Source organism: Vanellus vanellus (assembly GCF_965231255.1).
Source record: "Vanellus vanellus genome assembly, chromosome: 2".
Classification (NCBI taxonomy): domain Eukaryota; kingdom Metazoa; phylum Chordata; class Aves; order Charadriiformes; family Charadriidae; genus Vanellus; species Vanellus vanellus.
This window is the reverse complement of record NC_138906.1, coordinates 50,721,494-50,737,659: the sequence shown is the minus strand read 5'-3', so window position 1 is coordinate 50,737,659 and position 16,166 is coordinate 50,721,494. Positions and strand designations below refer to the sequence as shown.

At 37.8% G+C, this 16,166-nt stretch overlaps 1 long non-coding RNA gene across 1 annotated transcript in view; it reads right to left on the bottom strand.

Moving 5' to 3' along the window:
• Positions 1–14,342, bottom strand: part of LOC309686764 — a 33,714-nt gene extending 19,372 nt beyond the window's left edge. Inside the window, exons 1-2 of the long non-coding RNA XR_014270581.1 lie at positions 14,218–14,342; positions 13,070–13,101 (exon numbers count right to left, since the gene is read on the bottom strand). This is a non-coding gene — a long non-coding RNA (uncharacterized lncRNA). The remainder of the gene's footprint in view (positions 1–13,069; positions 13,102–14,217) is intronic.
• Between the last annotated feature and the right edge of the window lie 1,824 nt (positions 14,343–16,166).

Sequence of the window (16,166 nt, the reverse complement as noted above, 5' to 3'; positions counted from 1 at the left end):
GCTGCCACTGGGGTGGATGGTGCAGAGCCCCAAGCTGCAGCCTTTGATCTCAAGATAAGTACCCACCATTAGGCTTTGAGCGCCCTTGACCTGTGCAGATAGTCCCAGAACAGTGCTCGACCAGTGGAATGCTCCTCCTTCAAAGTGGTGCCCTTTCGGGCAAACTGTAGTACTGTGTCCTGTCTGACGTGACACACCCTGATTGCTCACACTCCCCAGAGTGCTTTTTTATAGGCAGGGGGTGGTCAACGTTTCTCTGGCAAGGGCCTGGCCTTGTCAGTGGCTCATGCGAGAGCTGCCGGCTCCTGGCGGATGGCTCTGCTGCCCTGGTGTGTCCTTCTCTTAGGAAAACCACCTGTGCACCAAGCTCTGCTGCTCCACTGTGGGTTGGCCCGGCTCTGGAGCAGCTCCTCTCAGCAACTGACCGTTCTAGGATTCTAAACCACATCACTAGAATGGATTCAACCTATTAGTTATTCATTTTTGCTCATCTATGCACTTCCTAACTCCAGCTGTAATGGAATTAAAGCAAGAATATAGTACAGGACATTTCAAGAAAAATCCTGTTTTCATACAATTTGTAGTATGTACTGTCACTTCCGGAGTTGAAGCTGTATAAGAGGTATTTGAAGGTTCGTACAAAACACATCAGGCTTTGGGGGGATCAGGGATTAATAAGTCCTATTTTTTTTCACCTATTTTTAAACTTGCAGACCTTTAATTAGTCTTGTTAAATTAGTGCTTATTTATTTTATTATTATCCACCCTCACCCCTGAAGCTCTAAAGAGATCACCGAATTATTTATACCAATGTGAATTGTGCTGTATGCATACAATCCTTTAAACTTGGTAGAAGTTTGGAACAGCTTCCTTGAAACTGAAGCTTTTTAATTAAGTATGTCTTAATTTATAGATGGTCTTTTTGCCCATTTATGCAATGGGTTTTGACAGTCTATTTTGCCAAAGAACCATCATATGAATATTCATTGCTGCGGCAATGATAGCAAAACACTGAAAGAAGCAACACAGAGGTTATAATCTCTGTGTTGATTTGTGTATCTTCCTGAGTTTTTTACGTCAGTTTTATCCTTGGCCTGTTCCTATTTCTCTTATTTGATGAAAGTAAAACAAAGTCTTACCTTCGGATAAGATTTGAGAACTGCCCATCATCATCTAGTTCCAATAAATTGCTTGGAGTCACTTAGCTGTGTGCTACATGTTATAGAAAGGATCCAGTATAATATTTGCCTGACCAACTCCAGTTCATCTTCTGAGTTGGTTTAAAAGGATCATCATAAAATTGTGTGGTTTTTAGAAATGATGGAGTGTTTCAATAGTTTCAGTTGGACAATGTGGAATGGAAAAAGATGATTTATTACAACTTTCACCTTTTGGCAAGTTGAGACCAACTGTTTTATATGGCAATGAGTCATCTGTTGGCAGCGCAGAATCCTTATGCCGAAAATAAAAATATCTCAACCAGCCATAAGTGTTCATTCTTAAACTCTTTATCATTTACATTTGGATTGCTTAACCAATTTCATCAAGGAAGAGAAAGGGCACCTTGAATGCTCATTTTTCAGCTATGTGGCCTGAACAGATGTGGAATGGGTTTCTTAAGCTATGTTTTGACCATTACTAATGGTCTTGAAGCCTTCTGGAAAAAAAGGCAGGAGGGTTATTAAAATGAGCAGATGTATAAGCGTGTCTAATGGCTTTAAGTCACCAAGCTGACAGACACCATAGCTGCATCCCAGGCTCAGGACTTTGCATTCTCTTTATTGAACAAACTCAAATCTCTTCTCATAGCTATTAAGTTCTGTTAATAACTATTGAATATAAAATACACACTTCAAGTGCTCAATCATGTTGAAACTTACCTTATGTCAGAGTCTGACTGTGTGAATACAATAAACTGCCAGCTGCGAAGCATTTACCTAGCCTATTGATACCTCCACCCCTCTCCTTTCCTAAACAGACTTACAGAACATTCAACTGCAGAACAAACTAAAATAAAAGACTCAGCTTAAATTGGAATACAAGTTCTGAATGTTATCCTTGCAGGACTGCTATTAATAAGTACCCAGAAGCCACCACCCAGTTATGGGCATGCCATTATGACAGGCACAGTAGAAAATCATAGAAGATTCAGTGGGTTTATTATTTAAATATATAAGGCCAACAAAGAATGAGAAGTCAACTGACTGAAGTTATAAAAAAGTTCAGCAGTGTTGCCAAAAATAAAAGACAGACTGCAGTCCACACTGTAACCTGCACTGAATCCTTTAAAAACCATATGAATTGCAATATGAGGTTGGATTTGATAAAAGATTAATCTAGTATCTCATAATCAAAAAATGATCATATCTGTGTTTCAAAAGGAAGGTTTGCTTAAAAAGTTTGAATTAAGTATTGTAATGAAGGAAACCACACCAAATAACAAAAATCTTTGGTATCATTACAGTCTATAGGGAACATCTATACTATTGAATGTATGTGACTTAATTAGACTCTTTGAAAAAGGCTGCACTGTATTTATTCACACCAGAAATGTATTTTCCTCAGGGGCAATCTGAAGTACCAAAGTGGAGATATTTCCTCTCTAAGACTTTTCCTTTCTTCATCTATGTAAAAACATCTGTTTCCTGGACTTTAACAACAGTTATCAGAAGGTAGTGCTTGAATTACAAGTTCATTCTCAGTAGAAATAATAAATAAATAAATAAATAAACAGCTACTTCTGCATTTTCGCTGTTAAAAAAAAAAAAGAAAAAAAGTTGGTATATCTTTTTTAAGACTCTGTTTCAGAGTCTTCTACCACCAACTGGACATCAGTCAGTAAAGGCCCATTTCTCCACAGTCAATTGCTCCATAAATTCATCTGTGAAAATTAAACTGAAAGGAGGCAGCACCTTTTGGCAATGATTTTAGATATTATACAGCTGAAAAATACAACTGTGTATAAAATTAGCATGGTACTATTTGCAACCACAATACTTTGGATAGAGGAGTTAAGATTTTATGAGGATACCTGGGACATCTTCCCACAGCATACTTTTTAAACACTTGCCAGTTTCTGCAAGGTCCTTCCAAAGGGAAAAAGATTAAAAGCTCCTAAGTATTTTTACAAACCTTAAGGGATCAGTTGTATCTGGCACAAGGAGTTTAGCTCTATCCAGAAAGGAGAACTCCAGAAGGTAGAGCAATCATTTCTACTCCCTTGCTTCAAATTAGATGCAGGAATTTTAATGTGAGAGCCCAAGAATTGTGTTCAGCTCATCTCCACATTCTGCCTCACAGGAGAGTGCTACAACGAACTGCAAGAGCAACATTCAGTCCCTTGTTTCTCAAGCAACCCACTGACACCAGAATCAAGAATCTCCTTTCATTTACAGTTACCTCAGTTAAATTTGCCTAAATGTAATAGAATAAAGCTACATCAAAGTAAGTCTGGTTTTAGGCCAAAGCTAATAGAAATGGTAAGTGTTACAAACAAGACAGAAAAAAATGCATTCCAAATTAATAGCACTTTACAACATATCTCTAAGTCGCAATATATGTCTAGTGATTTGTCATTCAGATTCCTTTCATCAGTAATACATTAAAGAAAAGGGCTGATGTTTTGGTTAAGGTACTTGATCAGGGCTGAAACGATGCCATTTCTTTTTCAACTCCTCAGAAATCTGTAGGCAAGTCACGTCACTTCTAAAAACACATGTCGTAACCAGAGAATGTAATAACCAGAATATATCAAGATATATTCATTGGAAAAGATAAATATTTTGGCAAGTGTTCTAATAAATCACTCAGTATAATTTTTCTTGACTGTGTACTTCTCAGAAACTCAGTTCAGTCCAGGAATTTCAACCACATCAGATGTCAGAAGTATGGACCTTGTGACCCCTCATATTAATTACAAAACCATCTTGAGTCAAACAACATGTGCCAATGTAAAAAACAAAAACAAAACAACAAAACAAAACTATGTGAAAATCCATTTTTTGTTGGAAGTCCACTAGTGGTTATGTATAAGTAAACAGCTTGTGAAAGAGAGCAGGGGAAAAGCAATAGAAGCACAGAGACTTCAAGGCCTTTTCATTGGGCCAGAAAGTCAATCATGGCCTGTATAGAAATGATGGGTGAATTTCCATCTGCTTTCAGTATGATTAAAGTTCCACTGTTTGCTGCATGACTTGCAATTCTACTTAATAATGCTGTTTCTTTGAAGGAATCCTGAAGGAACATGTACAGAACAGAGGCAGAAGTCTAAAGCTTATTTTTCGGAATACCTCATTTTTAGTATGCAATTATTTAGCCTCCTAGCTACTCTAAGTTTAACTGATCATTACCATTTTAACAATAGTTTCTTTGTAATATAGCATCTGTTGAAGCTAGCACAAACAAAATGACCGTGCAGTTTTCAAAATCTTTTTTCTCTTTTTTACCTAACATTTGATGGCTTCCCAGGTTCGTTTTGTACATTGTAGAATATGTTGCACCTCAGTTTGGAAATGCAACAGAGAAAGGACATTTCCAATACTGATCGCTTGAATGAGGTTCTCACGTTCTAGATTTAGCTCAACACTACATGCAATCTCTCACCTGACATGAGCAAAATGGTTATTTCTTCAGCCATAGTTACCTTGCTTTGCAAGCTCCCCACTCCCAACTGCTCACCAGATCACCAGCAAAGGATGAAAGCATCTCCAGGTATCATAACTGCCTCTGCTTCTTTTTTTTTTTTCATGCCTGTTGTTGCACTTGAAATCCAACAACAGTGGACAGAGACTTCCGGACAAAAGCTCTAATTACTGATGCCCTAAAATAATTGCAGACCCAATCCAATAAAATGGGGCATTCTGAGAATTTAAAAAAATAAATTGTATTAGTATTTTTGCATCTAACAATTACATTAATCTACAATTGAACATTTTCCCTGTCCTTCAGTGCCTATTAGTTAATACTTTCCTCCCTCAGGTAAAGTCAAGCTTTTTAAACCTTGCAGGGGGGAGTGTGTCACTGCAGAATAGGTTTTAAATATGTGGCATTGGTACGTCTACAAAGCTGCAATCATGAGGAAATATTCTTTTCTGTCTAGGCACACAGAGTTTTTTGCAGTCAGAGTCATTAGCACACCTTGGGGAAACAAAGGAAATATCAATCTGATATAAGTAGGAAGTTAAAGATTGCTTTGGCATCCCTGAAGCCACATGCTAGTGTGTCTGTTCATCATAAAACAGAGAATATTTGCCCATAAGTGAAAGGAAATTAAAAATAATGTAGAAATACTCCTCAGTAGCAAGCAAGAAATATGTACTTCATTAGCCTGTGGCTTCATGAAGAAAATTCAACTTCAAGTTACTTAACTTTGCTTCAAATGGCCTGGCCTTCAAATACAGCTTCATGCCTAGTTCCTCTTAAAGTTGAGATGAAGCTCTAAGTCTCAGCTTCAGTTCACGTCTTTGTCTACACAAACCTCGCGTGTCTCTTATTTCAGTATCCTGCCAAAATGTCATAGTAGGAAAGAAAGCAATCAGACACAATACAGTTATTCCATCTCAGTTAGTCAAAAACATGTCTGTACTGAAGACCACAGTATAATATGGATCATACAATGTAAAGAAGTCAGCATAGGTACCAATGCTAATTCACCTTATGTGAAAATTTATTTGCCAGTCAGGCTTCTTTTAATATTTAGTGTTAGTTTTAAATGAGCCAAGTCGGATATATCCATGCTAAGCTGTCATTTACATTACAAATATATAGTCAGTTTTGCTTTGTGCTGTTTAAGAGGAATAAAACACAAATCTGCTTGCAGTATTTTACCAGGTGCAAGCACCTAGTTGTGGTCTGTGTGAGGTGAGGCTGGGCTGCCCCGAGCCGGACACAGCGGCTCCAGCGGCCCCAGCACCGGGCAGGGCTGAGCCCCTCAGCCACGGGCGGGTGCCTCAGGGAAAGCGCCGCCCAGCGAGGGCAGAACGCTGCCCGGTGATGAGGGGAAAAGTGTGAGGAACAGCCCTTAAATTAATTTTCCCCAGGCCTAGTCTGTTCTGCCCATGACAGTGATTGGTATGTGACCTCACTGTCTTTGTCTTGACCCACAAGCTTTTTCGTCTTATTTTCTCCCTCTGTCCTGTTGAGGAGGCTGAGCTAAAGAGCAGCTGGGTGGGCATTTGGCAGCCAGCTAACGTCAACCCACCACAAAATGCTATTGTCAGGACTGATCATCTAATAAACTGATTAATTAATAAAAAGCCAGTGCTAGAATACATGTACATATAGAAACAGATCAATGGGTATAAATAACATGGTGCCAGGGTTGTTAATAGAACTACTTGGTTTTTAAATGATGGGTTTAAAAAAAGAAGAATGTCAGTACTCAAAAAGTAGCAAAAGGTAGAAGCTATTGAAGTAAAATGAAAGGGAAGTACTCTATCAGTCTTCAGAATAAGAGAAGGACTGATGCCAATAATTACCAAAACATGTCTAACTGGGGAACCCATATTAGAAAGGAAAGTCATTCTTTTACACCCATGCTCCACAGAGACGCATGCAATTATATTCACACTTAGTCAGAATAAAAGAAGAATGCCTCATGTGACGTTAATGTCTTCCAGGTTTCTGACAACACAGATGTTAGGTCTATTCTTCAAGAACTATTGGTCAGCAAGAATATATGTATAAGACTCTAGAGAAAAAAGGTGGTGTAACAAAGAATAACTGATTTTCTTTTAAAATTAAGTGCCTGAGGCAAGATCACACTGTGTATAACTAATTCAAATTGGCTTGGATACAAATACTAACCACCAAATACATTGCAAACTAACTGAAGCAAATTAACTGAAGCAAAGCAAGAAAGCTCTCAATTTGTAGAATGAAGTACAGTATGCAGTTAGCTACTAGGCAGCCCTATTGCACTTTTTTAATAACTAGAAGAAAGAGTTAACAATTATATTCTTAAATGAAGCTGCTGTGCAGGCAAGCAAATGTTGCAAAACCACAATGAAGAAAATACCCGTGGTAAAAATGAATGCAAAATAATCCAATTATATGGAAACATAAATTACTTCTTCTGGGAAGGGAAAATGAAACAGTTTGAACTGTGAAGAAGAAACCTGCAAAGGGAAGTGACTAGGGGAAAAAAACCAAACCAAACCAAACATAAAAACACAGAGCTGAATTATGTGAAGAGCATTTCCTATGCCTCTGGTCAAAAGTGACAAATGGAATGTCCCAGGCGCCATGCAGACGAGTACAGACACACCAGTCCCAGCCTCAGGAGGTTTGCAATTCCCTTGTCAGGCAGGCAGAGAGGCTTAAACAAAGAAATGTGAGAGATTTGGGAAAACGAGGTAACAATAAAATAAGAGTTTCACATAAAAACAGCTAGTCTGTATTAGATGTGTTTGGTAGAGGAGATGTGAAGCACCAGCAATAAACAAACTATCCATTTTGGGGATTCCTGCTCTACTTCAACTCACAGAGCGGGATGGCAGAGAGTCTCACTGTATATCTCAGCTGAAAAAGTAATTTGTTGAACAACTGGAAAGGAAGAGTAAAACGCAGTAGCTAAAAAGCTTTCATTTCCTAGCATTTGGGAAGGAAACGCTAAACATCCCCTTGTTTGAGATTTATAGCAAGACACTTCATACACTATTAAAAAAGAAATGTGATTCATTCTTCACTGGCAACAGGATAGATGGGAAGTCACAGAGTAATTTATATTAACTTCGTTGTCTATTTTCATTTTTTTAGAGTGGAAATGGTGTCTACTATTTATACATTTATTCTCCTCCACTCGTGGTTTTTAATTTGCTATTTTACTGGGGGTACCACAAATTAAAGATGTAAAATACATTATTCTCTGTATAGTCTATTAAGTTTTCCTTATCCTTTCCAAAAGAGCAGAAACTTCTTCACAGTTAGTTCTTCTGATCACTCTAAATGATTTGGTCATGACTTCCTTAGTGCCTGTTGACACCTGCTGTTTTAATCACTATAAACAAGATTGCCTGCGTTCTATCCCAGAGAACATTAGCCTTCATATATATGTGCAGCTACTGACCCTTCAATGTGAGGTCGTCTCAGACTCATGTATCAAAAACAAGCCACTGTTGGCCTAGTCTCACCCTTATTTTTGCAACAAGAGATCACTGACTTCTGACTCATTTATCAGCTGCTGAAGATTTGTTTGTTTGTTTTTCCTTTTATTGTACCAAATGCTTCTTAGATGTCTGCAAACTTTGTTTTCATTTTGTTTATGTTTTTCTGGAAATGTGTTTTCCTACAGAGTTTTCTGAAGCAGTCATCATCTCTTCTTTCCCAGACCTTTGTGTTTTGGGACACAAAATTCAAGTAGTGACCTGTCTACTGCCAGATGTAGGATATCACATTATGTGTAGCACAGGGGAAAAATATGCCCAGAACCACAGATTTCTAAGAACTTCAGTCACTTATTCCAGGAATAATATTCCTGGTGTACACCATACTGAAGCTATGACCGCTGGGTGCTATGTTTTTTCACATACGCTTACAGCATGCACAGCAGTTCTACAAGCTGTACATTATTAGATCCAGCCAGTTTACTCACTTACTAAGTTATACTTTATGGTTTATATCTGGCATAACTACTCCTTGAAAAATATTTGTTTCATGCCTGAAATCAGTCAGACCTGAAGAGAGTTCTCTCTCTGTGACATCTCGTTATGCCAATCAGTACTCACTAACAAAAGATTAAGGTATTTCACCAAACTTCTACAGGAGAAAAAGAATGTTGGTTCAGTGACAACAAAAAAGACAGAAGTAGATTTAAAAAAAAACCCACAGATATTCACGTGCCTAATGTTACAAAAACAGTGGCTGAAAAATGGTTCATTAACTCATGAATCAACAGTATCACCATGCAAGATACACTTACATGATCGATTAATTCAAACTTAATCTGATACCAGAGATGAGGAAAGCTGGAATCTCTTCTTTCAATTCTGTGACCCCTGTTCCTCCCAACTGTACCTTATACTCCAGGAACATCTGTACGATATAGCTGTGTTTTCTGAAGTCCTAAATAATATGCTACCAATTTTATCTCCCTTAGGTTGATCCCTGAGGTTAACCATTTCAAACCTATGAAGTCTGTCGACTGTATCTGGTAACCAAAGTCCTTTGAATAATGCAGTGATCTTATTTTTATAATACTCTTAAAAAAAAAAAAATCTGATTATTTCTTACATACACAGTCAGGGAAAAGAAACCCAAAGAGAGCACTGTTTTACACAGGAATTTTATAGCAGAGCTTAAAGCTTAAGACCAGCTTTCTGCCAAGCCACTGTTCTGAGCCTGAAACTCATAGGCATTCTTTCAGCTTCCCATTTATAGTCAAAAGTATAGTCTATTTACATACTTAGCATTTATAATAGTTGAGCTTGAGCCCAGCCACAGTTCTCCCCCTGTATGCTGCCATGACCACACAAACAGGGACAAAATGTTTCTGTTAGATTAAGCCAAATTAAGGAACTCTTAACCTTCTAACTTGCTCCAGTGGACTCTGTCTATGTGGAAAGTTGAAACCACATCTACTCAAATTTGCTTTGACATACAAACTCCTCCCCTTACCTGTTCTAAGGAGCAAAAGGTGACACATACCCATTGGATATACATTTGCTCTAATGCCTTATTGGGCAATTAGAGATTTCTAAAAATTCCCCACGATTCTTTTCCTGTCCTACGCACTTATTCACACAGGATTGTAGATGTGGTAGAGCATTCTTTAAACATGAATTTAAACTAGCAGCAACCAGTTCTGTTCAGCTACCTGAGGTTTGAGTAGGAAAAAAGTATGGAGTAGTATCTACTGAAGAAAATAAGGCAAAAAAGACAAGGGATTCCGGACTGGAAGTTACACAACTAAAGAAAAGCACTTCAGCAATCACAGCAGTGCTGTGTAACAATCTGTCACAAAGAACAATAAGACCACGTGGGAGTTAAAACTATGCATTGCCATATGGTAGACTGGGAGTACTTAACCCTGACCTGAAGTTTTCTACTGTTTTGCATTTTCAGAATATCCCCATAATGAAATCAAATGTAATTCATGTCCTGAGGAGTAGAAACTGTCATTTCTCTCGTTGAAACTGCGAGCTTGTCCCCACATTGTAGGACTGAATTTTAAAGGAAAAAGTGAACTAGGAGAAAGCTTTCTGATAACAGGGAATGATGCCTCATTTCCAAATTGCCTTCTCCTTTTAATCAAATTCCATATAAAGGCTATCATAGGAATAACATGACAGCCAATTGCTCATATGAGAGAATTCCTTTGTAGGAGTTTTGCCTGGAATCAAATCTCCCATGTCTCTCATCTACTACATCTGCTATTATTGCTGTTTCTTTCCGTCTCAAATTCTGATCCAATCAAACACATGGAAGCAGGTAGTAAGAAAGGTAGGGGGAGTTGAGGGGAGGGGGTTGCCTGCTTGGGTTCATTTTGAATATTATTTGCTGCTTTCAAAATATTTTTATAAAGGTAACTTGCTAGGGAATTGTCTGTAAAAAATCCCACTGCTGCTCCCCTAAGTCCTTCAGGCTGCTGACTACCAGAAAGTAGGGGTGAAATGGGAGGAGTTCAACTGGCGGAAATATGTGCCATTGAGAAAATACTTTCAGTAAAACACTAGTTGTTTTTTTTTTTAGTTCATTTAATTTCTTGAATAGTAGTCAGTGCTACTTTTCATTTTCTGACCCCCTTGTAATGTACTGGAAAGACCTCTTTTGTATGCTGAACTAGACTTTTGGCCAAAAGAAGAAGTTGATCCCTCAAAAATCTATTATTGAGAATCTATTGAGATTAATTACATTATAATAAAAGACTTTGGATGTTTTCAACCCACACTGGCCTATACATAGGTAGCAGCCACACGCATGTAACGGGAGGGGTAGTCTAGAGGACAGAGTCCTGTACACACATTCAAGAGACAAGAAGCTTGTTTACAGTGAAACACTACAAACTAACATTGGTAATTAATTTAGGGATCAATAGCTGCTTGACCATAGTGTCAGATGAAGATATTCATTTAATTCATCAGTGAATTAAAACGAGCTGGCTAAATCTCTTGCTGATGGCAAGTACCTGTCAGACCCCTGGCTGTTGTTAAACCCTGAAAACAGAAAAAAAATCAGCATAGAGCAACCAGCAGCTAAGAGATTAACTTGATGTGCTGGGCTTCCCCAGTTCAGGAACTAGGCTGTGAAGGGGTTGCTTTGTGTGTGACTTTGGGGCAGCAAAGTGTAGTGGAAGATGGGATATGTGGGAGGTCATGAGCAGTAGCAACTTCAGAGGAATAGCTAACATGCTGTTAATTCACACTTTGACTTAGTAAAGCAACTTTCAAGTATAGACAACAAAGAAATTCAATTCCAGGTTCCACCTATGACAGAACTGAATCTGCTTCATGCCTCAGCTATCCCTCTATTAAAAAGAGATAATGTTATTCTTACTTAGTGGGATACTCTCAAGATAATTCCAGCAATGTTTGGGTAAAACCATAAGTGATCAAGAATCAGTAGATAAATCTGGAAGGGACCTCAGGAGATCATGTACCTCAGCTTAAGTGATGAGATAGAGAATCTCAGTACATAGTTAATTAACAGCCTGACTTTAAGACCGTGCAACCAGGATCCTGATCTGGCAATATGACAGGTAACTTACTTCTAAATACTGACACAGTCATTAAAAAACTTCTCAAAACTCAGTAGTATGTATATTCTAATTTCAAGCTTAGTTTCATCATCTCAAAAAAGCAGAGTGAAATATAGGCTACACTCACAAGAAAATTGGGAAACTATTCTATTAACTTCATAGTCAGCATTAGGAAACCACCTACAGTAAACCTGATTTTTCCTGGTTTCCCACAAGTTACTAAAAAAAAAAAAAAAAGGGAGGGGGAGAGTTTTTCATTTTAAATACTGCCTGTATGGAATCTGGGGGGGGAGGGGTGGGGGGGTGGGGAAGAGGATAAAACTGTCTGTCTCAAATAAAGTAAACTATACAGTCTTCACACTGAAATCGTTGGCATCTCTTAGAAGACATTTTGTAAGAATTTGGAGAAGATTCAAGGTATATGCTTGATAGGTGCAAGTAACTCAAGGACTTTTTTTTGCTTGATCTAATCAGCTGCAGTACCCATCTCTTCAATGTGAGTGCCTAATGCTTGCAATCAGTCATAATTAATATAATTTTTTTAGGCATCTACAGAATAATTTCTATAAAGCATACGGTAAATAATTATATTGCTCACATCATCACTTAATAGTTAATGTTTGACACTTTTAGCTAATGACCATCTCTGACCTCATACAATGGATGAGATGACCACATCATCTCTGACATGGTATAAATTATTTTGTGTCTGTACGGTGAAGAGTAACTTTGAAAAATAACCTAACCTTGACAATTCAAAGTGCCTTCTAGGACACCTGCTCTTAGATATTATGTACTGAATAGAACACTGTATTCAAGATATACATTTTTTTAGACCTATGGGAACACTATAAATCTCTGAAAGACCAAACTCCTAAAGAAAGATAAAATGCACACCTTCATCACAGGATTTCAGTGACCTCGGTCAAGATATTCTTCTTCCTAAGATTTTCCATTTAAGGCCAGCTATACCACTCAGTCAAAAGTTAAGCTCTAGTACTGCAAAACGCCAGGCTTCATGCCATGTATGCAAAAATATAAGGGCTATATGGATCCATTTCTAACACACAGAAAAAGATTTAATTTGTATACAAGAGTTTGAATTACTAGGATCTACAGGGTCTTCTATGTGCACTAGTTCTCAGGCTGTACTAAAAGAGAAAGCTATGAGCTGAAAAAACAATGAAAAAAATGTAAGGAAAGAGAAAAGGGAAGGTAGGTTCAACAGAGCACAGTGCATGAGAAAAAAGATGTTGTATCACCTAACAGATCTTGGAAATGCAGCACAAGAAACTGGTCCAATTTGTTGGTTTTCTCTTTTTTTCCTCCAGACCTTTTACATTTGCAAGCAAACGGAAATATATCAAAGATATCTACCTCCTTGATTCACTCCTCCCATGTAGAAAAATCTGCAAGACATCATGATTAGAGCTAGTAATAATGTACAATACAATATAGCCAGTTCTTTCTACTCATTACTAGTTTGTGTCCATACTGATTTATCTATATACTCAATTATTCACTTATTCTCTCCAATGAGTTTTCACTCAAAAATTGTATTGTCTCTCTTATTAATGTCAGGCTTGATCAATGGCATGCTGAAGAGAATGAAATTATATGTCTTGTTCAAGGGGCTTTGGAATTGATCCATGTTTCTAAATTACTCACCACAGCCTTATTTCAAAGCAATTGTGATTTTTCTTTGGCTTAATATTACCTTGTGCCAAGTAACTTCTTTGCCTTGCTGTTTGAAATAATATCTCTTTTAAAGTAATATTATGCATTGGGTTCAAAATCATACTGCTATTTTCAGTTATTTATTTTCTGACCTGTTAGAGGTGTATTTCTTTTCTTAATTTAAATTTCTTGTAAAACATATTGTTTGCATTCTTTGTGTTATTTGACAATTATCAGAGGAATAGCTAGGTTGCACAGCATTTTCCTTCGGTTATGATTATTTTCTTTTGCATAAAATTTTTGATAGAAGTGGACCAGCTACAAGGGAAAAGAGTGTGTGTAATGTAGATGTGCTTTTGCACATATAATTTAAGATGAGCAGATCCATATTTTCAAAAGTATTAAGTGTCCATTGTCGCGGTTTGACCTCAGCCAGCAACAAAGAACCATGCAGCTGCTCGCTCGACTCCCACAGCCGTGGGAAAAATCGGCAGAAAAAGGCAAAACTCGTGGGTTGAAATAGCGTAATTTAACAGAACAGACAAAGGGAATAAGAAAAACAATAACACCGATAAAGGAGTATAAGAACGCAATTACAGTACCGCCGCGCAGCGCACCGACATAATCCGCATCACAGCTCCGAGTAACAACTGCCCCCTCTCCCCGGCTAGCGCCTCTTATAGCTGGGCACGGGTCACGTGGTATGGAATACCTGCCTCCCCTGCCGGCTCCTTGGGGAAATTAACCCCATCCTTGCTGGAACCAGGACACCTGACATCTCGTCAAAATCATCTAAATAGTAAAAAACTTACTACATGATTTTACATATATAGCTATTAAAATCTAACCTTTTTGTATGTAAGTTTCAGGCACATTGTTTTCTTTCTTTCCTCCCTCTCTGCACTCCCCCACCTTCGTCCCCCCTATTTGTATCTTCAATCTTTTCTTGAGCTAGCTTTAGGCTCTTGCTGACTCTTTGCATGGCACACTTTGTATCGTGTTAGACTCTTTAAAGGCACAGCCAATGACGAAACATAAAATTAATTTCATCATATTTGGAAACAGTGACCTGAAGACTGACGTTTTTGTTTTCACAAATACCCACTTATGTGTTTTTCAGGACAGAATATTATTGTTTCATTGAACATTTTTTAATGACTTTTCGACTGGCTGTTGGCCAGAGATAGCTCTGGAATAAATAAGTTTCTCGTATTTTATACTTATTAGCCAAACAGTTTATGATCCCCATAAATAATCAGACATCTGTTTCACATTGTGAAATCAGTATTTCAATGACAAGATTTTGTTTGTCTGGAAGAGAAAGTATAAAAACTGCATTCAGCTTTGTCTAAAATATATTTTCAATTATGAAAACATTTGAAATGTTATTAATCAGAGTGATAAAAATATCCGTGTTTCTTCAACTTTAGCATAGGTGACAACAATGCTTATTGTCTTTAAAATCTTGTCCTACCTTGATTTTTGGCTGTTCTTGTTCTCTGTTTCTTTCATGCAATCTTTGGAGGATTTTCTCATTTACCTTCATCTTCCCAAACGGACTTCAAGAGAATTCCATTAGTTCAACTCTATTCTGTTTCCAGATCACAAACCTAAAGGAATCAATACCAAAAGTTGATAAAATCCTATGCCTCATCCCCAGAAACAGCTGAACACAGGTAATAAATAAATAAATAGAATAAAGAATAATAATAAAAAAGCATATTTTAACCCTTCCTCTGACCAACTCACCCATTCGCAACTGAGCTAGACATAGTTCCTGTGCCTTTAGTAGCCCTCAGTGGATTGCTGTGGCATACAATAATCTTGGCTCCTATATAACCTTTAGCCACAGCATGTTGTGAATGCAAGAATTTCCACAGCTTAACTGCATGTTGCCTTCTGTTTGCCTTGAACCTGCCACTCTCTAGCTTTCTGTTGTGCCCTAATTCTTGATTACAGCCTCATCTAACACAATCAGTCCCTTTCCAAGCCACTAGTGGTTTTTTACACGTCTAACATATGCTTCCTCACATCTTTTCCAGGATGAAGAATCCTAATTCAGTTGTCCCTTAAAAGGAAAGTACCCTTAGTAACTTACTGCCATAAGCAAATAATTGTCTTCTTAGTAATGTGCTTTTCTAGGTGATTTTTAAGTGCACTGTATGACAGAGGTTCCTGCAGAAGTACACTGTCACTGTGACCCTGCTAATAAATTTCAGTAAGAATTATTAAACTTACGGTCTCCACAAGAAACTCTTCTTTAACCATCAGGCTGGTGAAAGCCTTCATCTTGTACCACTACATTGTACCACTCTATTCCCTATCCTTGACAAATAAAAGTTTAAACAGCTCAAATTCATTTAGACATTGGCTTTTCTAGTCCACAGTTGTTCCCTGGCCATCCCATATTTTTTCTGTTACATCAAAAAGAAGCCATCCTTCACTACCTACACCATCTCTTATTCCACTACAGTGAGTTAATTCCCTGCTTGAAGAGGTCAATGAAGCCATCATCACTTACTCTGCACCATCATGTTATTCTGGGCAAAGAAGCTGCATATAAACACAGAAAGCTGATCCTAAACATTTCCTTTTCCATTATACCTCAAAAAATAACATACAGCCGACCTTCAACATAAATTGTGACCCAATAATCTAGATCTCACAGCCTATTATGTTGTCTACAATCTTGCTCCACTGGCTTACTGCTTTGCCATGCCAACTCATTTCTATTTGCTCTCATATACTGTTGGACCCACATTTTGGAGAATGAAAAGCCTGGATAACAAGGTTCCTG